Here is a 27,205-nt window from a genome sequence, read left to right on the forward strand (position 1 = left end):
GGGAGGGGTGAGGCTGGAGTCTGGCCTCCCCCAGCCCTGAGCTCACCCGCTGCCCATGGGGTGGGAGTAATTTCGGGTGGGAGCCAGGGGAGATTTTCAGACCTGACCAAGGGCTGTGCTGTTCTCCAGAGGGGGGAGGGGTTGGGGAGGAGATTGGGGTGGAAGGGAGCTGGGGGCAGTGGGGTGGAGGATTGGAGTGTGAGGTCCAGGACAGGGCATGGGGCTGAAGAGGGAGGGGTTCTGACCGGGGGCAGGGAACTGGGGTGCAGGGCACAGGAGGGCGTTTGAGGATTCTGGCCTGCGGGAGGAGTGTTCAAGCGGGTGCAGGGGCTGGGGGGGCTGTGGTCTGGGGCAGGAGCGCTCAGAGGGTTCTGGTGCTGACCTGGCTCAGGGATTGGGGTGCAGGGCCCAGGAGGGCGGCTGGGTGCAGGAGAGGATCCTGGTGGGGGGGAGGGGCGTGGGGTGCGGCAGGGAATTATGACCAAGGGGAGGGGGGGCTGCAGAGGGGCTGGTGTGTGGGGTGCGGCTGGTGACCTGAGGCAGGAGGTTGGGGTGCAGGAGGGGTGGGGGTGTGAGCATCAGGCTCTGCCCTTTACTGACCTGCCTTTGAGTCACACCCAGAGAGCTGGAAGCAGAGCTGGGGATGGGGGGAACAATTCACACATTTACCACCTGGCCCACACTGCCCTGCGCCCCACAGCCCTGCAGCTGCTCCCCTGACTCCCCCCCGCCACAGCTCACAGACCTGGGCACTGATGGGGGGGAAGGGGGGAGGCAGGTGATACCCTTAGACGTCCCCATGGGAGCCGGGCTGGGGGGTGTCAGCGCTAGGAGGGGCCAGTCTGTGCCGTGGGGGTCCCTGTTGGGGACAGAGATTCCCTCTGGCTGCGCTGGGCCGGGGCAGATTGTCAGGGGAGCCGCATTTGTCTCCCCATCTCTGTGACCAGGGTAGAAATAAGGGCGGAGGGGCCCGGAGAAGGTGTCGGTGAAAGTGTAGATATGGGACCCGTCAGTCACATTGTAAAATGAGACCTCGCCCGCCTCGTAGTCCAGGAAAATCCCCACCCGGCCGGGCCTGGCGCTCACGGGGAGGAGGATCGGGCGGGAGGTGAGGGCCGAGTATTTCCTGTACCACAGCTCCAGAATCCAGTACCCATTCTCAGGTGTTCGTGTGAGCCCCCCGCCCTCCCTGCTCACAGAGTCCCTGCACACCCCCACCTCCCACTCAGTCTTGTCTCCCACCTCCACCTCCCAGTAACTCCTCCCGCCCGTGAGCCGCTCCGCGCCCAGCACACAGAGCCAAGGATCAAATCTCTCGGGGTTGTGGGGCAGATCCTGGCGGGTGTCTCCAAGTCGCACACGTTTCCGATCTTTAGACAGGACGAGCCAGGGATTTGCCGTGTCTCGATCCAGAGTCACGTCCACTGTGGAGAGTCACAGAGTCAGTGCGGGGGCAGGGGCTGGTCCCTGGGGTCGGAGGGAAATGAACCTGCGCCCCATTGATCACTCTGGGGGGTGTTGTTTGAGGGGAGGTCAGGGCCCCTCTGCCTGTGAGGAGACACTGGGGTGGGGGGGGGCAGAAGTAGTGGGGGAGGGGTGGGAAGATGTCAGGTAGGGTGGGGGGACGGGCAGGAACAGGGTAATGGGGGCAAGAAAGGGGAAAGGCAAGTGATGAGGGAGGGGTGAAAGGGGAGATGGGAGGGGCAGGTGATAGGAGAGCTGAAGAGGAGAGGGGAGGGGCAGGTGATGGGGAGGGGTAAAGGTGGAGAGAGGAGGGGCAGGTGATGGAGGAGGGTTGAAGGGGAAGAGGAGGGGCCTGTGATGGTGAAGGAGGAGAGGAGAGGGGCAGGTGAAGGAGAGGGCAGAAGTGGAGAGGGGAGGGGTAGGTGGTGGGGAGGGGTGAAGGGAAGGGGGGGCAGGTGATGGGGAGGAGTGAAGGGGAGAGGGAAGGGGCAGGTGATGGGGTGGTGTGATGGAGAGACGGGAGGGGTAGGTGATGGGGAGGGGATGAAGGGGAGAGGGGAGGGGCAGTTGATGGGGAGGAGTGAAGGGGAGAGGGAAGGGGCAGGTGATGGGGTGGTGAATGGGAGAGGGGAGTGTCAGGTTATGGAGGAGGGGTGACGGAGAGAGGGAAGGGGCAGGTGATGGGGAGGGGTGATGGGGACAGGGAAAGGCAGGTGTTGGGGGGTGCAGGGGAGAGGAGAGGGGAGAAGGGGAGGGGCAGGTAATGGTGGAGGGGTGAAGAGGAGAGGGGAGGGGCAGGTGTTGGGGGGCTGAAGGGGAGAGGGGAGGGGGAAGGGGAGGGGCAGATGATGGGGGTGAAGGGGAGAGGGGAGAGGCAGGTGATGGGAAGGTCTGAGGGACAGAGGGGAGGGCAGGTAATGGGGAGGGGTGAAGGGGAAACTAGAGCAGCTGGTGATGGGGAAAGGCAGTGAAGGGAGGGGCAGGTTCCCACAGGGATTTCCTTAGCCCGCCCCCCCATGGGGTTATACACCCCACACCCCCGACTCCCCTCACCCCCAGCCCCAGGCAGCGCTGCCTGTTCAGTGGTGGGCTGGAAACGTGAATGGAAATTGGCTGGGTCAGACCCTGTCACAGAGCAGCAGAAAACCCTTGTGCCGGGGACGCAGACGGGGGACCCAGAGGGGCTCCCACCCGGCTGGTGTCTCTGCCAGTGTCGGGCGGTTGGGTCGGTGCATCGGCCGACCTGCCCCTGTCAGACGATGGGGGTGAGCAGGGGGGAGGGAGCTCTCCCCTCACCGCTCCTGAGGAACCCGGCCTGGGGGAGGCGCCAGGCCCAGACTGGACGTCCAGGAACCCTCCTGCCCTGCTGGGACCCAGCAGACGGAGCTGTGCTGCCAGGGAGCCAGTCTGGCTGGTGCCGGGTTACACATCACTGCGGTAGTGATGGGGTCAGGAAGTGTCGCTCTCCTTGTGCGGGTAACTGGCAGCAGAGCTGAACTGAGCCAGCCTGAGTGAGGGGATCCCTCAGAGCTAATCAGTGCTGGGGCCGGCCAGGCTGAGCCCCAGCACCTCTGCCACTGCAAAGGGAGCCCTGGTCACCCCACTGAGCTGTACCCCTGCAGCAGGAGGGGTGGGGGCTGTGTCCTAGTGAGGCCAGAGACGGGGGCGCGGGGGTTTTGCTGACACTCACGGGCACTGTCTGACCTGCCCCTCTCCCCTGGGTACAGATGGAGCTGATCAGGCCCCAGGGAGTCGCTGGGTTTGTTCAATGACCTCTAGAGCTGAGGTCCCTGCTGGGCAGGTGTAAGGTGTAAGTGCTCAGCCCGGCTGTGTTAACTCGTGTTGAGGGAAGGGATAAATAACAATTCTTCGTTCATTTTCTCCACAACTGTCAAGATTTTGTACGTTTCTATCATATTCCCTCTTCGTTGTCTCTTTTCCAAGCTGGAACGTCCTCGTCTGTTTCACCTCTCCTCACACGGAATTGGGTCCGTACCCCAAATTAGTTCTCTTGCCTTCTCTGCACTGTCTCCAACTCCAAAGAGTCTTTTCAGAGACCGGCTGACTAGCACCACACACAGGATTCGACATGTGGCCTCTCCTGGGTTTATAGCATGAAAGGGGAGTAACTTTGGTTGGCAGATGGATGAGCCAGGATGTGCCACGGGGACAGAAGGGTGTGAGGAGAGCGGGGTCAGTGGAGCAGAGGGGGGAGCCATGTTCCCTGTAAGCTCAGCACTTGGGCGACCGCTCAGGAGAGATTCAGGTGCCGCCCAGCTGACTGGCAGAGCACCCACAGCCGGCAGCCTGTGTTTCTAGGGGTGGTGCACGTCCGCACACACCTCGGTGCACAGAACTAAATTCATTCCGCACATGGATGGACGAAATCAGAGGGACCCCTGGTGGTGAGGGGCTCGACACAAGGAGGGCGCAGTGGGGTGAGGGAAGGTGTCAGGGGGATTGAGAGGGTGGAGAATGGGGCAGACACAAGGAGGGCACGGGTGGGGGTAAGAGACAGGCCGATGGGGGGCAAAGGGGGCTGTCAGGGAGGGTGGGGCAGCACCACAGTCAGGGTGGCACTGAGGGCTGACTGCCCTTGGCCCCGTCTCTTCCTGGCACGGAGCCAGTCCCCCCCCACATTGCCCCGGGGCCCGGGGTGCCCATCAGCACTGCTGGTAATGGGGGCAGGGAGGGGCGAGGAGAGAGGCGGGACCAGGGGCAGAAATGTGAGGAGAGCTCAGTGGGGAGCATGGGGCAGAGGGGTGAGGAGCAGGGCAGGAGCCAGAACAGCTCAGAAGGGGAGGTGGGGGCAGCGAGGGGCAGAGGGTGGGGGCTGTGCCAGGGTCTGGGGGACGGAGGAGGTGGGAGACAGGGCAGCAGAGGGGAAAGGGGCGAAGTGGCTGCCAGGCAGCAGAAGGGGTGAACTGGCGATGGCGTGAAGGGCGTGAGGGTGCCATCAGCAGGAGAGAGGGAGCCCTAAATCAGACCCCACGGCCAAGTGGCACCAGACGATGGCGCAGGGCTGGGCCAATGGCAGGACGGACACATGAGATGGGGCTGCCTCCTGGGAAGAGGATGGGCCAACTGTCCGGGTTTACAAGAACTCGGAGAACAGGGAACTCTAGGTTATCAGATGAAGTGAGTCTGTGCTCACGAAAGCTCATGCTCAAAAGTTTTCTGTTAGTTTATAAGGTGCCACAGGACCCTTCATTGCTGTTACAGGTTATTGGAGATGCTCTGCCGGAGCTGGGAGGGGGATCAGGCCCAGGCTGCTGTTCAGTCAGAGGACTGCAGGAACCCCCTTTGGGGCAGGGAAGAGTGAGCCTCACCAGGGTCATTTGTTCCATCTGCAGGGAAAAGGGACATATCAAATGTTGCTGCCCTATGAGAACTTTGGATCGTGGGCACAGGGGTTGTTGCTATGGGGCAGTGAGTGTTTCTAGTGCTGCGTATGGTGGGTAGCTAGGAGAGCAGGCCCTGGGGTATAAGCATCACAGGGAGAGGCCTGCCACGGGCTCTGCTTACCAGGGATACCCTAGCTTGGGAGTCTGGGGCATTGGAGTTGTTTCCCCCGGGAGTCTGAAAGGACTCCTCTGCCAAAGGATCTCACCAGCCACTCTCGGGACAGCCGGCTGTCTGGGCCAGGCGGGCTGGGGCAGAGCTAAACGGGGTTCAGCATTTCTGAGTCCCAGCAGATGGGTGTGACACGAGCTCGGACAGGCCCAGGTGCCTGTTTTCTTACTGAAACTGGCCAAGCGACAGGAGCAGCCCAGCGACCAGAAGACAGGCCGAAAGAGCTACTCGCAGAGCAGGAGAGCAGCCACCAGGCTGTGACTACAGAGAGCAAATGGGTCACGGCACTGAAAAAGGAACAGAGCCTTGGGCAGATTAAATTCTGTTCTAGCTCTGGAGGAGCCCAGGAGACACTGAATACAAAGCTGCACCACCTGCGTAAGTCACGGACTGATGATCTTATCAAGGATCAAGGATCTTCATCAATGATGGATCACGGCACAGAGACAACTAGTCTTGTGCATAAGGGAGAAGTGGTGCATGTGCTCTACCGAGTCTTTAGTGAGACATTCAATACAGTCTCACAGGATCTTCTTCCCAATAACCTCGGCAAATACAACTTAGATGGGGCAAGTAGAAGGTGGGGGCGTCACTGGCTGGACAGCCATTCTCAGAGAGTAGTTCGTAACAGGTCACAGTTATGCACACTAATGATACTGCGAGGTGGGACGCTGAGCAGGTCAAGAGTGACTTCAGGGCTCTGGGGGCCCGGGTCAGGGAGTTTGGGGCGCAGGTGGTATTCTCTTCAATCCTGCCTGTCAGAGGTAGGGGCCCAGGCAGACACAGGTGTATCCTAGAGGTGAATGCTTAGTTGCGTAGATGGTGTCGCCAGGAAGGGTTTGGTTTCTTTGACCACGGGATCCTTTTCCTGGAAGGACTGCTAGGCAGAGATGGCGTTCACCTTTCGAGGAGGGGGAAGACCATATTCGGACACAGGCTGGCTAACCTAGTGAGGAGGGCTTTAAACTAGGTTCGACGGGGGCAGGGGAGCAAAGCCTGCAGGTAAGTGGAGAGCATGGATACCTGGGAGATGAACTTGAAATGGGACGGAGTATGGGCTACACTGGGAGAGTAAAAAGAGGGCCAGGGCAAAACTGGGAGGCAAGACCAAATCAATGTCTGAGATGCCTATATGCAAATGCAAGAAGTATGGGAAATAAACAAGAAGAATTGGAAGTACTAATAAATGAATACAACTATGATATCGTTGGCAACACAGAAACCTGGTGGGATAATACTCGTGATTGGAATGTTGGTATTGAAGGGTACAGCCTGCTTAGGAAGGACAGACAGGGAAAGAAGGGAGGAGGTGTTGCCTTGTATATTAAAAATGTGCACACTTGGACAGAGGTGGAGATGGACATAGGAGATGGACAGGTTGAAAGTCTCTGGTTAGACTCAGAGGAGTAAAAAACAAGGATGAGGTCCTACTAGGTGTCTACTACAGGCCCCCTAGCCAGGTGGAAGAGGTGGATGAGGCTTTCTTTAAACAGCTAACAAAATCATCCAGGGCCCAGAATTTGGTGGTGATGGGGGACTTCAACTAGCCAGGTATATGTTGGGAAACTAATACAGCAGGGGACAGACTGTCCAATAAATTCTTGGATTGCATTGCAGACAACTTTTTATTCCAAAAGGCTGAAAAAGCTACCAGGGGGAAGCTGTTCTAGATTTAATTTTAACAAATAGGGAGGAAATTATTGAGAATTTGAAAGTGGAAGGATGCTTGGGTGAAAGTGATCATGAAATCATAGAGTTCACAGTTCTAAGGAAGGGTAGAAGGGAAAACAGTACAATAGAGATAATGGATTTCAGGAAGGCAGATTTTGGTAAACTCAGACAGCTGGTAGGTGAGGTCCCATGGGAAGCGAAACTGAGGGGAAAAACGGCTGAGGAGAGTTGGCAGTTTTGCAAAGGGACATTATTAAGGGCCCAAAAGCAAGCTATCCTGCTGCGTAGGAAAGATAGAAAACATGGCAAAATACTGCCTTGGCTTAACGAGATCTTGCATGATCTCAAACTAAAAAAGGAATCGTATAAGAAATGGAAGCTAGGACAAATTACAAAGGACAAATATAGGCAAACAACACAAGCATGAAGGAGCACGATTAGAAAGGCTAAGGCACAAAATGAGCTCAAACTAGCTACAAGCATAAAGGGAAACAAGAAGGCTTTTTACAAATACATTGGTAACAAGAGGAAGACCAAGGAGAGGGTAGGGCCGTTGGTCAGTGAGCAGGGAGAAACAGTAACAGGGAATTTGGAAATGGCAGAGATGTTTAATGATTTCTTTGTTTCGGTCTTCACTGAGAAATCTGAAGGAATACCTGACATAGAGAATGCTAGTGAAAAAGGGGTAGGTTTAGAAGCTGAAATAAGAAAAGAACAAATTAAAATTTACTTAGAAAAATTAGATGTCTGCAAATCACCAGGGCCTGATGGAATGCGTCCTAGAATCCTCAAGGAGCTGATAGAAGAGGTATCTGAGCCTTTAGCAACCATTTTTGGAAAATTGTGGGAGACGGGAGAGATTCCAGACGACTGGAAAAGGGCAAATATAGTACCCATTTATAAAAAGGGGAACAAGAATAACCCGGGAAACTACAGGCCAGTCAGCTTAACTTCTGTGCCAGGAAAGATAATGGAGCAGGTCATTAAAGAAATCATCTGCAAGCATTTGGAAGGTGGTAAGGTAATAGGAAACAGCCAATATGGTTTTGTTAAAAACAGATCATGTCAAACCAATCTAATAGCTTTCTTTGACAGAATAACGAGTCTTGTGGATAAGGGAGAAGCAGTGGATGTGGTATACCTAGACTTTAGTGAAGCATTTGACACGGTCTCACATAACATACTTATCAATAAACTACGCAAATACAACTTAGATGGGGCTACTATAAGGTGGGTGAACAACTGGCTGGATAACCGTACCCAGAGAGTAGTTATTAATGGTTTTCAATCCTGCTGGAAAAGTATAACTAGTGGGGTTCTGCAGGGGTCTGTTTTAGGACCGGTTCTGTTCAATATCTTCATTAACGATTTAGATATTGACATAGAAAGTACACTTATTAAGTTTGCAGATGATACCAAGCTGGGAGGGGTTGCGACTTCTTTGGAGGATAGGGTCATAATTCAAAAGGATCTGGATAAACTGGAGAAATGCGCTGAGGTAAACAGGATGAAGTCTAATAAGGACAAATGCAAAGTGCTGCACTTTGGAAGGAACAATCAGTGTCACACATACAGAATGGGAAAGGACTGCCTAGGAATGAGTACAGCAGAAAGGGATCTGGGGGTTATAGTGGACCACAAGCTAAACATGAGTCAACAGTGTGATGCTGTTGCAAAAAAAGCAAACATGATTCTAGGATGCATTAACAGATGTGTTGTGAACAAGACACGAGAAGTCATTCTGCCGCTCTCCTCTCTGCTGGTTAGGCCTCAGCTGGAGTATTGTGTCCAGTTCTGGGCACCGCAGTTCAGGAAGGATGTGGAGAAATTGGAGAGGGTCCAGAGGAGAGCGACGAGAATGATCAAAGGTCTAGAGAACATGACCTATGAAGAAAGGCTGAAAGAATTGGGCTTGTTTAGTTTGGAAAAGAGAAGATCGACGGAGGACATGATAGCAGTTTTCAGGTATCTAAAAGGGTGTCATAAGGCAGAGGGAGGGAACTTGTTCTTCCTTGCCTCTGAGGATAGAACAAGAGGCAATAGACTTAAATTGCAGCAGGGGAGGTTCAGGTTGGACATTCGGAAAAAGTTCCTAACTGTCAGGGTGATTAAACACTGGAACGAATTGCCAAGGGAGGTGGTAGAATCTCCACCACTGGAGATATTTAAGACGAGGTTAGATAGATGGCTTGCAGGGATGGTCTAGAAAGTGCTTGGTCCTGCCATGAGGGCGGGGGGCTGGACTCGATGGCCTCTCGAGGTCCCTTCCAGTCCTACGCTTCTATGATTCTATGATTCTATGCTGAAATGGCAGAACAAGTGGGGCTCCACAGGGGTCAATTCTGGGACCAGTTCTGTTCCGTATCTTCATCAACTATTGAGCTCCTGGCATAGAAAGTGCCCTAAGTAAGTCTGCAGATGACACCAAGCCGGGAGGGGTTGCAACTGCTTTGGAGGACAAGGTCAGAGTCCAAAATGGTCTGGAAAACTGGAGAAATAGTCTGAGGAAAACAGGATGAAGCGGAATAAGGACAACTGCAAAGTGCTCCACTTGGGGAGGAAGAATCAGTTTCATGCTTCCAAAATGGGAAGAGACTCCCTCGGATGGAGCCTTGCAGAAAGGGAGCTGGGGGTCAGAGTGGACCACAAGCTGAGTATGAGTCAACAGTGTGATGCTGCTGCAAAAAGAGCCAATGTGATTCTAGGCTGTATTAACAGGAGTGTTGTGAGCAAGACACGAGAAGTTGTTCTTCTGCTCTGCTCTGCACGGATTAGGCTTCAACTGGAGCACTGTGCCCAGCACCACAATTTAGGAAAGATGTGGAGGAACTGGAGAGGGTCCAGAGAAGAGCAAATAAAATGATTCAAGTTCTAGAAAACTTGTCTTATGGGAGAAGATTAAAAGAACTGGGTTGGTTTGGCTTGGAAAAGAGACGGCTGAGAGGGGACATGACAGCACCTTTCACGTATTTAAAAGGAGGTTATAAGGAGGACAGAGAAAAATTAGAAAAATTGTTCTCCTGGGCCTCTTAGGACAGGACAAGGAGCAATGGGCTTGAACTGCAGCAAGGGAGGTTGAGGCTGGACATTACGAAAAGCTTTTTGCCAGGGTGGTTAAACACTGGAATAAATTGCGTTGGCAGGTTGAAGAATCTCCATCACTGGAACTATTTAACAGCAAGTTGGATAAATATCTAGCAGGGATGATCTATAGGGTGCTTGGTCCTGCCATGAGGGCAGGGGACTGAACTCAATGACCTCTCCAGATCCCTTCCAGTTCCATTGGTCGTGGGACAGCCCCGTACTCACGTCTCAAGTGTCCCCACTGTTTCTGGAAAAGGGGTGAATTGTCCCACATGTTCCGTCACCCCCCGCCCCGCCCCTGCTGAACTGCCCTGCCCTGCCCAGCGCAGAGCCTCCTGCATGCAGCTGAAGTTCAGCCATTAGCAGGAGGCGCTGCACTGCCCAGGGAAGGAACACTCAGCTGTGGGGAGAAAGCAGCCAGGCTCCAGCACTACTGACTGGCCGGCAGCAGGAGAAGGAGCCAGCTCAGCCCAGAAGCCCAAGCAGCGTGTGTTGGGAGGCAGTGTCACCCCACCCATGTCCAGGGTGCCTAAGGGCAGTGGGGAGTTTGGAGCCAGCCTGCACAGTGGCAGCCCCATTGCTGGTTCCTGCAGATGGGAAATGAAAGTCTCCAGGTCGCCAAGGCAGAAAATGAGCCGGGTAAGAGGAAAGCTGCCTGGGACCCAGAAGAGGAAGGACTTGAACAAGCCCAGGGCTTTGGGAACAAGGGGCCCTGGGAAGGGCGACAGGATGTCAGTATCTGCCCAGAAACCTAGAGATGGGTTTGCTGGGACCCAGGAACCTGCCACATGCAGCTGTTCTGCGCCTGGGCCAGGTACCTGGGGCTCTAAGCATGGTGTGTGGCCACACGACTGAGTTAACACTGTTCAGGATATGGCAGCTGGCAGCTCTGACTCCCTGCCAGTGGTGAGGGCTGGCATGTGGCTGCCTGTACCCGATTTGGCTGAGTGTTACGGGCCTGTGTGGGCAGGACCTGGGTTGGCACCTGCCCAGGTTTCTCAGGATGGTCCCTTTGCTCAGGTGACTGTCGTGGGAATTCTGTGAGCCTGCCCAGCCCACTGCAACCCTGGGTGTGTCAATGGCTGTAGCAGGGGAGCTGCCGGGGGTGGTGCATACACACAGGGAGCTCTGGCTCCAGAGTGTCTGGGAGCTCTTAGGATAGGGAAGCTTGTGGGCAGTGAGTGAGATGGGGAGCTTGGGGCAGCCCAGTCACACTGATCAGGTACCGGCTGTGGGAGTCACCGCTGGGGATGTGGGGGCAGACCTGGCACCAGGCCCTGCTTGGTGAGGATGGTGCCTGAGGCAGCCCTAGGAACAGAAGCCCGTGTTCTGCCAGCGCCATGCGGGGGGGTGTGGGGGGATGTGCTCTGGGTGGGGGGAACAGGCACTGGGCACAAAGCATGCAGATATTCTGGGCTTTTTGCACCTCCGAGGTGGTAACGCTCCCAGGACCCCCAGTGGTGTTGGTGTCACTGCCCTGGGTGTTCCCCACCCCCCAGGTCTGTGCTATAAACTACCCCACAGAACAGGGACCGCTGGGCTAGGGGTGCTGCAGGATGTGTGCAGGGCCCCAGGCGCTCTGATCCCTGCCAGAGCTGCCCAAGCTCTCCCAGCATGCACCAGGATAAACAGTCAGGCAGCAAGCTGGGAGCAAACTCACACACAGCTCAGCCAGGGCTGTGCGGCGGAAAAGCTGCCCTAAGGGACAGTTTGGTGTAAGTGACAGTCGGTGCAAATGATGGACAGGTGAGAATGTCCATCCTGCAGAACCCATGTACCTCTCTGAAAAGGTGACATCGGAGGACATCAGTCCCTGGGCTGCAATAAACCTGGGGTGTCGTCCACTGAGAGTGAAGGTCACCGGAAAATGACCTGTGCAGGGAAAGGAGCAGAGAGCTCCCGGGAGGAGGTGGGGTCGTACTATAGATAAAATACCAGCGGTATGTACAGTACCTGCGTAGAGCTGGGCACATCTCCACCCTGCAACCAAACACAGAGAGAAGGGTAAGAACGCCCCTGAGCACAGCCCCACGAAGCAGGAGACAATGTCACACAAGGGCTGTACCGGGGGATGGAACTTACTGAGCTCTGCCTGGAGTTTGTCTGAAAATAAAACACAGAGAAATGAGTCAGTGCCACATTATCCTGCGAAGGGAAGTGACTCCAAAAGCAGCAGGGAAGGGCCTAGAAACTACATCAACAACAGAGCCTGACACCTCCTGAGCAACTGTAAGGGGAAAAACAGTAACCCCACCTGGCCAGGTGCAAGGGGCTCTTAGAGCCAAACAGGGACCCTTCAGCGAATGGAAAATACTAATCCTGTGAAGCCAGGAGAAAGGAGCACAAAGCACATGGGGTGAGGTGTTTGATGGGAATTTATAGGCTAAAATGAAATCAGTAGAGTGAAGGCCAAATAGTCATATTTCCTTTTCTGGTGCACGTCTCCAGCGCCATGAAGAACGATACTACAGGAGTCGCCCTGTATCGCTTGCTATTTGGATGAGAACCAAGACTGCCCACAGACGTGTGTGCTTTGGCAGATGTCAGGATGGAGCTGGCTGAGACACACCAGCACTGTGCTTTCTGGCAGAGAAAAAATCTGCAAGTCACTTATTGCTTAGCTGCAACAAAGGGTCCTGTGGCACCTTATAGACTAACAGAAAAGTTTTGAGCATGAGGCCACAGGACCCTTCGTTGCTGTTACAGATCCAGACTAACATGGCTACCCCTCAATAGTTATTGCTTAGCTGTGGCTTCTGCCTTAGTGAATTCAGAAAGGAACATTGGTATGAAGCCAGGGTATGTTTGCAGGATCTCCAGCTAAGGGAAAAAGTTCTGCTGCAAAATGTGTGCTCCTGGCAATCACAAGCAGGGGCGGCTCCTGTGGATGGATATAAGGGGGCACTTGCCATCTCACTGCCCCCCCAGTGTGATTCCTCCCAATGCCACCTCTATCGCAGGAGAGGGCCGAGACAACCTCCCTCGACTCCAAGCCCTGTCCCTGCCCCGATTATCCTCTTCCCAATCCCTGCTCCACCTCCTGCCTCTCTCCCACCCCTGCTCTGTCACTCACGGCCTCCGCTCCATCCCTTCCCTGCCTCTTCCTCTTTCCTGGGCAAGGGCCCAGGGGACTAGCAGGGGTCTGGTGTTAGAAAAATAATTAACTCAACCCCTTATTCTTCTTCAGCCTCTGCCCATCACCTGGTGTTCTAAGCTCATGGAATTAAGTCACTCAATTAGTTCCTTCCTGTGATTTGTTTTTAATTAAATTGCCCATCTGGTCACACTCAGTTCTCCCCACTCATCACTTTACCTTTTGTTCTGTGCTGCTGCCAGACACAGTAACTGGCCAGAGGGATCAGAACAGCCAGGAGAGCCAGGATCACAGTCAGAGCCACCAGCCAGGGACTGACCCTGGGGAAAAACTGCTCTGTAAGAGAAAATGATGTTAGTTTGGAGATACCGAGGCCCAGATTCACAATGATATTTCGGCACCTAAACCCCAATTTTAAGAACCACTGCAAATTAGAACTGTTCTCAAACCTGCAGCTGCGGCTGCCGAGATGCCAGTACTCAGTACTGGCAAGTACCAGCACAAAAAAAAACACTGCGTACATATGACTTAGATGATTACAGAAATTAGATACATGAACTCTGCACAACTCTCTTCTTGCTCTTTTAAACCAAATCTTAAGGTTTAGATACCAAAGCATTGGCTGTCCGACTAGTGGTCTGGGTAAGATACAAACTAGCATTGATCAGACAATGTGGCTGGTACTTTGGGGTTGGAAGAACCCTCTGCATATTGAATAGTGTTGTACAGAACTTCTCACTTAATTAGCCTGAGGTGTTGACTGGAAGCCAAAGAACAGGATGGCAACAAATGGGCCTGTGTCATTTCTTTTTTCCAACTTTTGATAACCAGTGAAAACAAGGAATCCCGTGGCACCCTAAAGGCTTTCAGATTTCTTGGAGCATAAGAGTTTGTGGGCTGAAGTTCATTTCATCAGGTGCATGAAGTGAAAGATTCAGATGACAAGGACTATTGTAGCACATGTTCAGAGAGAGTGGAGTTTTACATCAATGCTCCTGAGGTTGAATCAGGTGGATGTGGCCCACTTCCAACAGTGATAAGAAGGTGATCCACCCTCCAGAAAAACTCAATGAATTCTTTGCTTCCATCTTCATGGCTGAGGATACGAGGGAGATTCCCAAATCAGAGCCGTCCTTTGTAGGTGACAAATCTGAGGAATTGTCCAAGGCTGAGGTGTCGTTAGCGGAGGTTTCAGAACTGATTGACCAACTTAAGAGTAACGTCACCGGGACCAGATGGCATTCACCCAAGAGTTCTGAAACAACTCAAATATGACATTGTAGAACTGTTAATTGTGCTTTGTGACCTGTCCTTTATATCAGCTTCTGTACCCAATGACTGGACAGTAGCTAATGTAACAACAATATTTAAAAAGGGCTCTAGGGGCAATCCCGGCAATTACAGACCACTAAGTCTAACGTCGGTACTGGGTAAATTAATCGAAACCATAGTCAAGAATAAAATTGTCAGACACATAGAAGAATATAATTTGTTGGGTGAAAGTCAATATGGTTTCTGTACAGGGAAATCATGTCTTACTAATCTATTCAAGTTCTTTGAAGGGGTCAACAAATGTGACTAAGGGAGACCCAGTAGATGTAGTGTACTTGGATTTCCAGAAAGCCTTCGGCAAAGTCCCTCACCAAAGGCTCTTATGTAAATTAAGTTGTCATGAGGTAAAAGGGAAGATTCTTTCATGGATTGGGAATTGGTTAAAAGGCAGGAAACAGGATATGAATAAGTGGTAAATTTTCAGAATGGAAAAGGGTAACGTGGCGTTCCCCCAGGGTCAGTCCTAGGACCAATCCTATTCAACTTATTCGTAAATGATCTGGAAAAAGGGGTAAACTGTGAGGTGACAAAGTTTGCAGACGACACTAAACTTCTGAACATAGTTTAGACCAAAGCAGACTGAGAAGAACGTGAAAAAGATCTCACAAAACTGAGTGACTGGGCAACAAAAGGGCAAATTAAATTTAATGTGGATAAAAGCAAAGTAATGCAGATTGGAAGAAATAACCCCAACTATACATACAGTATGTGAGGGGCTAATTTAGCTACAAGTCATCAGGAAAGAGACCTTGGAGTCATCGTGGGTACTTTTCTGAAAACATCCATGCAGTGTGCAGCAGCAGTCAAAAAGCAAACAGGATGTTAGGAATCATTAAAAAAGGGATCGAGAATAAGACACAGGATATCTTATTGCGATCATCTTGGTATTAGAAAAGATTCAGAAAAGTGCAAGTCAAATGACTGGGGGTTTGGAGGAGGTCCCATATGAAGAGAGATTAAAAAGACTTGGACTTTCAGCTTAGAAAAGAGGAGACTAATGGGGGATATGATCGAGGTCTATAAAGTTATGAGAGGTGTGGGGAAAGTGAAGAAGGAACGTATTTTTTCTTGTTCCCATAACATAAGAACTAGGTGACACCAAATGAAATTAATGGGTAGCAGGTTTAAAACAAATAAAAGGAAGTTCTTCCTCCTTTTGGAACAGAACAGGACGAGAACCAACTGACATTCAAATGAAGAGCACAAATGTTGTCCTGGTGTCATCTAGAAGTTTTGTCCAGAGGCAGAGTGAAGTGGAAGAGACTTGTAGATGACCCATGCTCCATTCACAGTACAAGGGTTACGTAGTAGTAGTTTTCTTCACACAGCATGCTTTCAACCTGTGGAACTCCTTGCCAGAGGAGGCTGTGAAGGCCAGGACTGTAACAGGGTTTTAAAAAGAGCGAGATAAATTCATGGAGCTTAGGTCCAGTAATGGCTATTAGCCACGATGGGTAAGGAACGGTGTCCCTGGCCTCTGCTTGTCAGAGGTCGGAAACGGACGGCAGGAGAGAGATCACTTGACATGCCTGTTTGGTTCACTCACTCTTGGGCACTTGGCATTGGCCGCTGTCGGCCAACAGGATGCTGGGCTGGATGGACCTTTGGTGTGACAAAGTGTAGCCGTTCTTGTGTCTGAATTCACCTCACTAGCACTGATGTGACACTGCCATCTCTGCATGTATGTATAATTCCCCGCCACCTGAATCTTTCGCTCCATGCATGTGACGAAGTGAGCTGTGGACCATGAAAGCTTATGAGTATATTTGTATCTATGTTTGTTATAGGCGTATAAATAAATCAGTAAGTCTGTAAGGCGCCACAGGACTTTCTGTTTCTGTTGAGACAGACTGACACGACTCCCTCTCTGAACAGGGCAACCGCATCTCCCTGTCCCAAATATGGGACAGGTAGATATGCAGGGGATGGACAGCTCCTCCAAGTCCTGGGGAGCCAGGAAGGAGGCAGCAGCTGCCAGCGCTCCCCGGGAGCCCCGGGGAAGAGGCAGCCACTGGCGCTCCCCTAGAGCCCCTGGGGAAGCTGCAGCCGCCCACGCTCTCCCTGCTTCCTCGAGGCTCGTGGGGGGCAAATACGGGACAATTCGTCCCTTTCATAAAAAGAGTGGTGACTCGTTTTTGGTGTCCCAAATACAGAGCCGTCCCACCCAATATGGGATGGATGGTCACCCTATCTCTGAATCTTGATAACCAGTGGGGGCCGTCAGGAACATAGTTGTGTGGCTGGTTACTGAAATGTATAACAGTGTTAACTACCAGTTCTGGAAGACTCTGATCTCCTTTTTGCAGCCTGCCCTGACCGGGGCTTCCCTAGGCACCTCAGGTCACAAATATAATAGTGACAGTCGATTACTCAGAGCTCTCAGCTCAGACAGTGGGAGTGTTGCCTACGTTTGGACAGCAGGCCTGGCTCCTTGGCCGTTCTGATTTAGTTTCTTGGCATTCACTACTTGAAGCCCACCTAGGAGCACATCTAGCAAATAAATATGCCTCAAAAATACACCTCCCCCAACCTGACTTCTGCCACATCCATTCCAGCTCTGGACAGGCACTGACCTGCTATGGAAATTGTTGATATTTTCTTTTCATTGAGGATGACGTTCCTGACAGAACAGGACAAGTTCTGGTTGGAATCTTTTGTTACAACAAGAGAAATCTGGCTTTGAAACAGTCCATTGCTGTTCCTGAATATTTTTTCAGAGGCAGATGGCAGCAGCTGCCCATGGGCATCTCTCCACTGAGCCTCGGGCTCTGGGTGCCAGCCAGCTGATTGACACGTAATCCTGATCCCTCCATCCTGGTGATCTTCAACACTGATGTGGGGGTCAGAGCCTGACACTGGAGAAAAATGGAATGAAGCTGTATCAATTCCATATAATCAGCAAAGAGAACAAGAGGAGGAGAAATTAATTTGATTTCATTGGCATCCAGAATTATCCGCCAGTGTCCCCCAATGTCTCTGTTCTGACCATTGCTTTCACCTCCACTGCTCCCACAAGCCACGCGCAACCAAAATGCAGCACTTTCAAAGTGCCATGGCTGGCAGCATGCTAATGAGGTGCTGAATATTCATTTCAGTGCCTCATTAGTATTCTCCAATTTGGCCAGAAGGAAGGCCATTTCGAAGCCTTCCCCCAGCCTAGACATGGCTCTTCTGTTTAAAACAAAGCCAGTTTAGGAAAATAAGAATGAACAGTATGTGTGTAAAATTCCTCCAGTTCACTCTCAGAGAGCAGCCCCTGCCCCTGCTGTTCAGTAACTGGAGGCTGAAAGAGAATTCGGTGTCAAGATGTATGAGTGAGAAAGATCCAGGGTGCTCTCACAGTGAGCTCTCCTGACCCATTTATTACACTGCTAGGAAGATAAAACAAGCTACAGACCTCCCACCTGCAGTTCCAGTTTGGCTTCTTCATAGGAATCTCCAGATTGAAACAAACACGTGTATTTTCCATGGTCAGAAAGCTGAACATTGTGTATTCTCAGGGAAACACTCCCACGGGTGATGTTGTCTTTCAGCAGCTCTGTCCTTCCCTGATATTCTGGCATCTGCTCGTCACGCTGATCCCGTCCATCCTTATACCGGTGCACAATTGCAGAGAACTTGAATCGGAACCATCGCACCTCCATGGTGTCAGCGCTCATCCTGGGGGAGAGGTGGCAGGGCAGGACGGCTTCCCCACCAAGAGAGACAACGATTGGGTGGTCAGGTCCAGCCACTGTGAACTGTGCTGTGAAAGGTATCAGAAGGAAAAGAAATGCTCACAACTCAGCCTCAGTCCTTCCCCTCAAATCACGAGAGTGGAATGAAAAAAAATTAAAAAAAAAAATCATAACACTGGCGTAGTTCTCTGCCTTCTGAGGTGTGAACCTTTAGAGTTGACGTGGGTCACATTCTAACTTCCAACTTCCTCGTAAGCTGCCTGGTTCACAGCTGCCCACAAAATCTCTGCAGGGGCTCAGGGCTGCAGCTGGCAGAGATAGCTCTGTCTCAGCCCTCCAGCTGCTGGATCTGGCAGGAAGACACTACTCCCTGCCAGCCCCAGCATGGAGCCGCTGCAGCCAGGGCAAAGAGGCTCCTCCTTGCCTTCCCCATCAGGGAGCCACCCAGGTAAGCCCAAGCCCCAAGCCCCTGCCTCACCTGGAGCAGCGCCCATCAGCCCAAGGTACATATTTCAGGAGGATGCTCATGCTGCTGTGGTACCTCATCAGACTATAGCAGGACAGTCTGAGCACAGCTTACACAGGTACCCACCAGGATAGAGCCAGGAGCAGCATAAGGCACAGGGCAGGGGGCCAGGAGGAGGGGCTCAGGACAGGAGCTGGGGGCTCAGAGCAGGTGGAACATGGGGGAGGAAGGACTCAGGGCAGGGGCTGGGTGAGGGTGGGAGTGGGGGCTGCAGCCACACATACCACTCCCTGGGTGGTGCTTCCTGTTTGCTGGGACTAGGGAGGGAGGGAAAAGCGCAGCTAATACCTTCTACACAGCGCTCACTTGCTGCTCCAGAAACTAGGGAAGTCCCTGAACACGTTGCTAATACAGCCTTGCGGTCCCCAGCGTATCTCGGGTCTGTCCAGAAAAGTCCGAGTTCTGAGCACCAGCAGATGCAGTGTTAATGGCCGCGCCAGAGAAACACCAACTCCCCGCCTTTTGTTAGAGTTAAGTTAAAATGTTACAGCTTCGTGCAGTCTCTTTACACAGACATCCGTTTCGCATTCTGTTTCAAAATGGATTCCCTGTGTGGTTTCCATTTTTAAAGATGGCCGAGAGCTCGTCTCCTTCCCCCAGGCAAGGTGGGGAGATTAAGGCGTGAAAATTAAGCGAGGGAAGTGATTTTAATTTGCCGGGAGAAAAGAGCAGATATAAAGGGTAGGAGCCCTCCCTTCAGGGCCTTTTGCCTCAGCGTGGCAGCTTGCCCCGGGGCACTCTCTGGGGCCCCCCGTCAGGGCTGGTAACTAGGGCTGCTAGGCCTCATGGGCCAGTCTGAAAGGGAGAGCTAGAGAGAGGCCGGCTGATGGCTAGGGCAGCAACCTGCAGATTGCTAGGCCTCGTAGCTCAGTCTGCTTTGATATTCACTATATTTTATTTCCGAGTTAGAGACAATTTATACACACACACATCCATCCTGGAAGGTCATTTTCTTTCGGTATTCTGCACACAGGACCATGAGCCAAGAGCTGAACAAAGAAGAGGGAAGAAGATCACGTCCTCACTCGGCAGTTCCTGTCTGCAGCCTGGAACATCCCTGAAGGCTAATTCCTGAACTCTCCTGTCACCTGGGAAAGGTCCTGTCCGATCCATCCTTACCCTGTGCTTTTCTTTCAAAGGTTAATTGAGCTAACAACCGATATTTTGTCTGCTCTAGGGAGTCCTATTTTCTGTTACTGTATTGTATTAGAGTCAAATAAAACACCGTTATCTTTACTCCACGACCTTGTCATAACTACACATGAACCGATGATAGAGGCGGAGGGGGTAGAGCCTTGCAGACCAGCCCATCGTCTGGCAGCAGGTGTGCTGGGGCGGAGGTCCCAGGAAGGGGCGGTATGGTTACATCTCTGTACGGGCCGGGAGCTGCAGGGCAGCTGGGCTCTGTGTGAGAGGAGGCAGCAAACCCAGTGAGGAGGTCGGAGCGCCTACCTGAGTCCAGCCTGGGAACCTGCAGCGCGAGGCAGAGGGCGAGGTAGCCGCGCAGAGCAGAGCTCACTGCGGAGCCGGGGGAGAAGGAGGGAACCGTCTCCGTCATTGTCACTGGGGCTGGGGAAGAGGAGAAACAACCAACCAGACAGTGTGTGAGCGGGAGGCGGTGCCAGTGTTGTACTGAGAAGTCCTGCACGGGATCTCTTTGGGGGAAAAGGCAAAACATCACATTCGTTGGTCATAACCACATAGCAATCAGCACGTATCCTGCGGAGATGAAATATTGCACAAACACTCACACTCACACTCACACACACACACACACACACACACAGAGTCTTGGTGCTGTTACCAATAGTTGCTCCCCTCTGCCTGCACTGGCCAGGTGAGTTCGATGGGGGAGAGGTGGAGCCAGGTTCCGGCCGATCCAGTTCGATGCTCCAGTGCTGACAAGATGAGACCCGGGGTCCCCCGCAAAATGCCGTAGATTGAGTGTCCCCCCTCCCGTGCAGGTCGACACCAGTTACCCATCACATGCGTATGCAAGTCGACATCTGCGGTGTCCTCTTCTGGGTGGTGTCTCCTTCAACCTCAGCGAGTGTGCTGATTCCAAAAGCAGGCGCCTGCTGGTGACTCCCAAGGCGTCCCTACGTCCACTCTTCTCTCAGTGGGGCTGTGTCACAGGTCCCACTGCTCTTCTCATTGGTTTTGGATCTGGCTTTCACCCCTTCCCCAACTAGAGCGACCATCTCTCCCTGTCCCAAATACATGACATGGAGATATGGGGGGAGGGGCAGCTCCGTCAGTCCCTGGGGAGCCAGGAAGGAGGCGGCAGCTGCCAGCACCCCCAGGAGCCCTGGGGAAGTGGCAGCCACTGGCCCTGCCTGAGAGCCCCAGGGAAGCCACAGCCACCCACACTCCTCCCACTTCCTCAAGACTCAGCAGTTGCCTTTGCACAGCTGCTGGCGCAAAAGGTCAGGGCGGATGGCCGAAGTACGGGACAATTAGGCCCTTTTTAAAAATAAGTTGGGAGGCCTTTTTGGTGTCCAGCCCAGTACGGGATGGATGGTCGCCCTCTCTCCAAGGCTTGCAAGTCCCTGGAGGTGCTGGCCTTCCACGACTCATCCATTCACACCTCATTCTCTCAGCAGGGGAAGCAATCCAGGAAAAAAGGACAAAGGAAAAGGCAGGCTGCAGTGGGGCAAGACTTCTCTTTACCTTACTGAGTTCTAGGACCTGTCCTAAAGACACAACACTTCCGTGTAAAAAGACTTAACAGAAGGTTTCTGTGTGCAGGGACAGAGGCCCCCTACCTTCTGTATCCTGCAGGGCCACTTCCAAGCAGGGTCAGGGCCCAGGGGTGATCTCAGGTTTTCATTCATCCACAGGCATCCCCTGGGGAAAGTTCCTGGGTTTTCTGCTTTGCTGAGGCGGCTTTGTCCATTCGGCACAGCGGTCACACGGTCAAGGAATGTGACTCTGTCCTGCTCGTTTCTGTCTGTCTGTAGCTGAACGGGCTTGCTGCCATTTCTGCTGCACCCAGCAGCTTCAGAAATGAAAGTAACAACACAGCCTGTGCCGTTAGGATGGGAGGAGCCCTTCTCACACAGTGACTAAGCAGCAGGGACCAAAGCCCTCTTAAAGAAACCTGCTCTGCAGTGATAGCCAGCGACAAACATGGTGCCAACCCGCTCCTTTGGGCAGCTTTCGCTCAGCTCTTCCCTGTTTCTCCTGCTCTCTAAGAATCAGTAACATAAGAGGAGTAGCTGTGTTAGTCTGAATCTGCAAAAGCAACGCGGGGTCCTGTGGCACCTCATAGACTAACAGAAATGTATGAGCATAAGCTTGCACGGGCGAAGACCCACTTCGTCAGATGCAGAAAGCTGATGCTCATACATTTCTGTTAGTCTATAAGGTGCCACAGGACCCTTCATTGCTTTTCCAGTAACATAAGAGACATGGTATTTAAAATCATCAAGCGCTCAGGCCCCAGGGTGCAACCAGTTCAGAAGCAATAGCCACTCCCACTTATTCTAAACCTCACATTACTCTGAAATTATATTTATTGTTCTAGCCAACTAGCCACATGCCACCGGCCAAGTAGCCACCTGTGGCCAGTGGCTGGCATGTTGGGCACCATATCTGTCAGGCTTCCAGCTCCTGTGTGTGAGGGAAGGAAAGCCTCCATCAAATCATGAAAGCCCAGGGAACGCTGAAGACAGGCCATTAACCCCTCTGTGCCTCAGTTTCCCCTTCTGAAGTATGGGATTAGAGTGTTCATCCTGCTGTGAAAGCACATTAGGGTTTGCTGTTGAAAAGCCTGAGTGCCAGGGCTAGCCAGGGTTACAGGCAGTGATGCTTGCTGGGTTGCTTGGCAGTGCTCATTGTTAGATCTTGTTTTCCATTTCTGACAACCCTGACAAACGTTTACAGTTAGGTTGAAAAATTTCCCTGCTGGGTGTCTGCCTCAGGCTGAGTATTACTGGAGAATTCCAGCAAAAACGGTTCAGGCACTTATGAGAATAAGAACAGGGGAAATGCGAGTTACAAAACCTGACCTGGGAGGGAAAGTTTAAAAACAAGGGACGTGTTTCATCTTCAGGCTCTCTGTGGGCCTCTCCTTGGGTGAGGGGCAGAGAGCTTCAGGACACTGCCTCCTGGGTCTCAGTGCCTATCACCATCCTCTTCTCCGTGCTCTGGGTCCCATTTCTGGGCAATTGGTGAGTGTCTGTGGGTGGGTGACTGGGTGGGGAAGGAGGGACAAGGGGAAGAGGCCGTACCAGAGGGACAGGGTGGAAATCTTGCACTTGTCCTGCACACACTCTGTCCAGCTCCAGCCAGAGCTCTTGCCCTCGACCTCCTCCCATCTTACAGATGTAAGGAATGTGCCATCAGGAACTCAATGCTGCTGAAGACCGGGAGGAATGTGTCTCCCAGAGATCGTTTGCATGGGAATGCAAAGGTGTGCATATGTGGTGCCTTGCAAACAAAGCCTGATGGGTAGCAAGGAGCAGGGAGATTTTGTCTATTGTAAACACACTGCTGCAAAATCACAATTTATGCTACACTCAGTATAAGAATTGTGAAATCTCATCAATGCCCCAAGTCCTTGTGGGGGACAGGGCAGTCCTCATAACTGGATAAGACATGGATTATAGGGGATTTAAAGCTTTGTAAAGCAAAAGAAGAGGGGTATGAGTAGGATCAGCTAGTTTAATGTTTTTTTCCCTGCTTAGGTTTTGGCCATCTAGCTATAAGCCTGGTTTGATTAGTATTCTCCATCTATTAAAAAGTAGAGCTGGATGCTAGCGTTTGTATCTTGTATCAGCAACGAAGGGTCCTGTGGCACCTCATAGACCAACAGAAAAGGTTTTGAGCTTGAGCTTTTGTGAGCACAGACTCACTTCATCAGATTTATCTAATCTGCATCTGATGAAGTGAGTCTGTGCTCACGAGAGCTCATGCTCAAAACTTTTCTCTTAGTCTATAAGGTGCCACAGGACCCTTCGTTGCTGTTACAGATCCAGACTAACACAGCTACCCCTCCGATACTTGTATCTTGTATTGGACGCAACTTTGGTAGATGCTGTGAGCTGAAATCCCAGGATGGCAGCTAAGGCCACTAAGACCTGAAATCCCAGAGTTGTGCTTCAGGCCAAACCCACAGTGGACAGCGTGACTGGCAGATGGCTGGTAGGAACAGTGGGTGGCTGGGGCGGCCGGTCTGTGTGGCAGCTGGCAAGGAGCAAGCAGAACGCCTGACCAGCGCAAAGGTGGCATTGCCTCAGGTTCCATGAGGGGACGTGTCAGAGCCCACACACACCGGACCGAGTTGTAAGTGGGGCATTTGGATTGGGGGTGCAGAGAAAGTTGGGTGTGTGGATTGGCTGTTTACAGTATTGGACTGGTGAGCCTGAGAGGCCAAGGACATTGCTCGGTGCAATTGAGCTGGGACAGTTACTTGAGGGTTGGTTATGAAAGGAGACACCACCCAGTAGAAGGCGCCACAGATGTCTACTTGTGTATTCATGTGATGGCTAACTGGTGTCGACCTGCACGGGAGGGGGGACACTCAATCTAAGGCATCTTGTGGGAGACCCTGGGTCTCATCTTGTCAGCACTGGAGCATCGATCTGGATGGGGCAGACATTGGGAGAGTGTGTACTACCCCATGTCATCGAGAGCTTCTATTGGAAGCTCAGATGATTTCCTGGGGAAGAGGAGTTTGCACCCTGGCCAGAACACACCACTGAAATGCTGGAGCACTGGGCTGTACCAGACAGAGAGAAGCGAAGATGTTTAATAGAGAGTCTCAGGGGCCCAGCATTTGATGTGATTCACACCTTGAAGCTCAGTAAGCCTCAAGCCGGTGTAAAGGATTGTCTAGATGCCCTCACTCCTGCCTTTGGGAGCGTAGAGAGCCCTGAAGACAGTTATTGTACCTTCCTTAATGCTAAGCAACACCAGGGAGAGAAGGTTTCGGCCTATACCAAAGGCTGGAGAGACTGTTACAGAGTCTCATTAAAATTAACTGGACCAATTTTACACACATACTGTTCATATCATTAGGGGAGCAGTTACTGTGGAGCAGATGGACCAGGCCAGACTGGCTCATACTGAAAGAGGAACTCAGTATTACAGCCCGATTCTACGTCATCTTGGGTTAAGAGAACAACGGGAGCACCCACCAAGCTACTCCCAGCTGATTAAAGAGGTCAGAGAGGAGGAAACCAGAGAAGCTGCCAGTGAGTTTTGGGAAGTCCAGGTCCCTGAGCCAGCCGGCACAGCACCCCAACCTACAGCCAGTGTACTGATGGTGAACACCAGAGAAGACCTTGCTCAACAAATTCAGGTCCTGACAGGACAGATGGCTGAGTTGCAAAGAGCCATTGTCCAGGCTAGGATTTACAGGGATGAGAAGCCACAGGCTGTGGTGATGGAGATGTCGGTATCTGGAGCCACCACCCCACCCGGGCGGAGGAGGAGAGGACAGATTTTCTGCTACCAGTGTGGTCAAGATGGGCACCGTGCTGCCAATTGCCAAAATGAGGACAACCTCGGCTTAGTTTACGGGAAGCTGAGGATTACTTGGGAAAAAGTTGGGAAATGGCCACAGAGTTAGGAAAAAGAGCTCACAGGAACTGGAGGCTCCCCTGGAAGAGACAGACCCATGACAATCTCACAAGGCCTGAGAAGGCCACGAGCGGAGGTCACTGTGAATATAGAAGGGATGGAATGTAGAGCTGTGCTGGATACAGGATCTCAAATGACTATTGTATTCCAGTCATTCCACCAACAAATGCTCGGGCACCTGCCCATTCGACCTCTGATGGGTCACGGTCTGTGTGGACTCAGCATGAATGAATATCCATACGCGGGATATATCATAGTGCACCTAGAGTTCCTGGAGGAGGTGGCCGGGGTAAAACAGGAGGTAGACACAGCCGCCTTAATATGCCCTGACCCCAAGGGGATCCATGATGTTTCTGTACTAATAGGCACCATCTCCAGTCTCTTTAAGGTAGTGGCGGAATACTGCAGGTGACGGGCTGGGGACCAGTACCTGCCCACCCTGATGATTCATACAATTTGTGCTGAAGCCGACAAGAAGATTGAGGATGCTAAACAGGAGTCACCTGAACTACCAATGGGTGCTCTGAGGTACGCGGGCACAACTCCGTTAGTAGTGCCTGCAAGGACAGAGCGAGAGGTGCTCGCCCGGAGTACCTGGCTGACAAGCGGTGGAGGAACTCTAGCCGAGGGGAGAGCAGCCAATTGAAGGAGGTCTGCCTGAAGGAAGGCTGGTTCCCAGTGGAATCACAGTCTTACCCACTGAAGCCCAGGAGAAGGTGACTGTACTGACAGCTAATGAAACAAGTCATGACATTGTTGTGAAGCAAGGACAACAGATAGCAGACCTTTTTGAGCCCAAATCGGTGGTAAGGCCTCAGTGTGGAACTTCAGCCCCAACGATAGATCCAGAGAGATTTGGCTTTGGAGATTCACCACTGTCTGAAAAGTGGAAGATGCCGCTAAGCAACAAGCTTTGCGAGAGATCAAAGGTATTCTCACTACATGAGTGGGATGCGGGATGAGCAAAAGGGGTCGGCATTGCTGCACACACCCAGGGGACCCATTGCAGCAGGGTGTGGGTGATGCTCCTTCTCTGACAACCCTGCCCAGCCCTGCGATGGGCAGGACCGAGGGGCAGGTGCCAACAGCCCTTTGGGTGCCAGCCTGGGGCTCTCATGGGTGTTGGGCTCCCAGTGTATTGTCAGAGCTGGCTGTGGCCTCACCCAGCCTGGCCAAGTGTCCTGTTCCCATGTGCCCGGTGCCCAGCCAGTGTCTGCCTCACTCGCCCTGTGCTGCTGAACCAGCACAGCCATTTCCCCTGTGGGTTCATCCCCCGGCTAACGGCTACCGACAAGCTCTGGGCAGGTCACAGGCACAGCAGCAAGTGACCGGGATGAGGTGGCCACAGGAGGGCAGCAGAGGCTGTGAGGTGACTGGGCTCAGCCTGGCTGTACACAGACGGACCCTGGCTCTGCTGGCTCAGGGGTGTCCCCCTGCCATGGAGGTGTCACAGCACCACGTACAGAGTCACGCCAGTAGCTGCACCTGGGCCTGCACAGCTGCTGGTGGAAAAGGTCAGTGGGGGACAGCCCAAATATGGGACAATTGGTCTCTTTTAAAAAATAAGCCTTTTTGGCGTCCCAAGGACAGGACAGTCCAGCCCCACACACATCAGGTGGTCACTGGAAAGCTAAGAGGGACCCAAACCAAGCAGGGGAAATGAGCTCCCTGATGCACCCAGCACATGAGATTTGAAAGGTTGTGAAATGCTGCAGCTCTACACAGTTTCTTATCCTTAAAGCAGCCACACCTATTTAATCCCTCCTGAGCCTTAGGCCAGACCCATACCCAGTAGCCCAGGCTGACTTCTGGGGAACATGGTGTCTTTACACCCTCCCACAAGTCTGTGGTGTCTCTGCTTCTTTCCCCAGCCCTCCCGGAGCCATCCCCCTTTCCACACCCCCTTCTCCTGTGTTCATGTCTCTGTGCACTTATCCTGTGTGACAGTCTCCTTGGCCAAAGGTTGTCACAGCTATGGGTGCGCCCCAGGGCACGTACGTGGCTGACTCCCTGCAGGGATTGCGCTCAGCGCGGCAGGCTGCACGATCAGCGCATGGACAGAGGAGAGGACACAGGCAAACAATTAATTGCTCTGAAGCTGCCCGGTGGCTGTCTCCGTACTCCCCAGCAGCAATGGGGGCTTCCTGCAGTCAGGGAATATTGGGGGGTTCTCAAACCCTGGCTGCTCCTCCGCTCTGC

The 27,205-nt window shown here is 52.6% G+C and overlaps 1 pseudogene; it reads right to left on the reverse strand.

The window, feature by feature from the left end:
* Positions 1–655: 655 nt before the first annotated feature.
* Positions 656–21,399, reverse strand: LOC142024830 (butyrophilin subfamily 1 member A1-like; annotated as a pseudogene).
* Positions 21,400–27,205: the final 5,806 nt, after the last annotated feature.

This window comes from Carettochelys insculpta, chromosome 22 (genome assembly GCF_033958435.1).
Source record: "Carettochelys insculpta isolate YL-2023 chromosome 22, ASM3395843v1, whole genome shotgun sequence".
In the NCBI taxonomy this organism is placed as follows: domain Eukaryota; kingdom Metazoa; phylum Chordata; order Testudines; family Carettochelyidae; genus Carettochelys; species Carettochelys insculpta.